Source organism: Bison bison, unplaced genomic scaffold (genome assembly GCF_000754665.1).
Source record: "Bison bison bison isolate TAMUID 2011002044 unplaced genomic scaffold, Bison_UMD1.0 scf7180017864336, whole genome shotgun sequence".
Classification (NCBI taxonomy): domain Eukaryota; kingdom Metazoa; phylum Chordata; class Mammalia; order Artiodactyla; family Bovidae; genus Bison; species Bison bison.
Genome location: NW_011494908.1, coordinates 216,512 through 219,073, shown reverse-complemented (window position 1 = coordinate 219,073; position 2,562 = coordinate 216,512).

Sequence of the window (2,562 nt, the reverse complement as noted above, 5' to 3'; positions counted from 1 at the left end):
GTTGCTATGACATCTTATAGAAACTTGCTCATGGGTGCAACAATGCATCATTAGCTCCACTAACATTGATTTCTGTTAACTGCATTGTGCAAATAAACTGTGGCAGATTGGTTTGTCTGAACACTAACAGCAAATATGAGTTATCTACTGTGAGTAGACTGTACGTGTATAAAACCAAAAGGTTGAAATTTTAAGACTGATTTGACTAAATTTATTTAACACTCCATTGAGAGGTGGAATTGAGGCTCATGAACCTTGATTATAATAAAATGTTCTATGATTCTTTTATTGGTAAATGCAATTATGTGGAAACTGGCAGTTCCCTCAAATTAGGGAAAACAAAAATAATTACACAAGAAACTTTTTAAATAAATATACCTAACCTCGTTGTGGTGCTTTGTGTGTACTTTGTCGCTCAGCTGACTCTTTGCAACCCCATGGACTGTAGCCCGCCAGGCTCCTCTGTCCATGGGATTCTCCACGCAAGAATACTGGAGTGGGTTGCCATGCCCTCCTCCAGGGGATCTTCCCAACCCAAGGATCAAACCCAGATATCCTGCATTGCAGGTGAAGTCTTTCACATAAATTTTCTTATTTTATTTGTCCCTCGGAAAAATGTGTGAGATAGGAATATCTAATATAAATTTCTCCATTTTATAGATGTTCAAGTTAAGGTCTAGATATTGAGTAACTTGTGTGTAAGTTTGTCTAGAGCTGATACAATTATAGAACTTAGACCAGAAACCAACCCTTTTAAGTGCTAGTGTCCCCCAACCCCGCCCAACTGCATTATGCCACCTCTTTCACCGAAACCCACTCAAGGTGACAAACACTAGACAAACTGATTTTCTTTCTTCTTTAGAGAAAAGAAAAGGGGAAGAAAACATCTTTAATTGGAGATTTTTCTGAATTCTATCCTCACTGAATGCTGCCTTATTAAAATCTCATTTTCAGAAGAGTTTGTTTAGTTCAACCTTCTTACAGATAAGTCAGTCACCTAAGCTACAAATTCAAGTACACAGTAGATCCACACTGGTGGGTTCATTGTGTAAAAAAAAAAGGCCATAATCTTTATTGATAAACAGAGTTTCAGACCATTAATGTATTACTTCATAAAATCATGAAAATAAAGAATACTGTTCGAAACTGCTCCAGATATTTTTATTAATGGGTAGCTAATAAAAAGAAATCAAACTGTCATGACTGTATTAAGCACATGAATATAAGGAGAAAAAATATCAGCAGCCAGATGGAAACTTTAAGGATAAAAGAAGCTTCTAGGAGATGTTATTAAATAAGGAATTGAAAAGTTAGGTCATAACTGGCTTCATCAAGGTATACTAGGTTACTGACAGAAACAAATAACAAAATAAAACAAGACAAAATGGGGGCAGACAGGGAAGCCTGGCGTGCTGAGGTCCATAGGGTCTCAAAGAGTCGGACACGGCTGAGCAACTGAACTGAACTGAACAACCTATGTCAGAACAGTGATGCAGAATGAAGGCAATTATTTATACTTTAGAGGATAACCCTTTAGATGCTGCCTATCTTGTTTTCAGTGACATGGAATGCTCAAATACAGACCAACCACAGACCAATCTTTCCAGCCCAACAGGAAATTTACTGATATCATGTGAAGCACATTGGTAGAAACTAGAGAATTTTCTTCAATTCAAATCAAGGATTTATACTGAACCTTAAAAAAGCATTTCTGTTGCTGAAGAATAAGCCTTTTATCTCATTCTGTAACTGTCATCTCAGCTGATGATTTTGTGGCAGAGGTTTCAAAATAGAGAAGCCAGATTGAACAAAAAAGTATAAGCGGCTTTTTAAACCTTATCAGCAAAACTTTTCTTGATCAAAGCTGACTTTATCCAAACCAGATTTTTGTATAGTGTTTATGGGTGCCTAGAGGGTGATAAGCACAATAAACCCAATGAATAAAATAAATAGATTTGGCCATTTTCTCTCCTGTGCCAAAGTCTCTCTCTCTGGGAAGTGAGTGAGGTGGTTAAGGAGGTGCATTAATATTTTTAGGCTACTTACTCCATAACAGCTAGAAGGGGTTAGTACCTTAGTGGGCTCCCTAAGCCTCTAACTTACTCCTGAGGAGAGACTTACTGGGAATATTAACCTCCAAATTACATAAAAAGCTTGATCAAGTGTTAAAAGTACAAGGGAAGTATTATTACAGTGCAGTCAGCCTTCCATATCTGCAGGTTCTGCATCCTCAGATTCAACCAACCACAGATGAGAAATATTAAAAGAAAAAAATTCTAGAAACTTCCCAAAAGCAAAACTTAAATTTGTTATGCTTCTGGCAACTATTTACATCACCTTTACAATGTATTTATACCTACTTAGATAGCATTTATGTTATATTTAGTTATTATAAGTAATCTAGAAATGTTTTAATGTATAGGGGAGGATGTGCATAGGCTATATGCAATTACTATGCCATTTTATATAAGGAATGCTGCAAATACCTAAGGGTTCTGGAACCAGTCTTTAGCATTTAGATATGGAGGAATAATTGTATTCTAGATATGCAAGGGAGAGTCA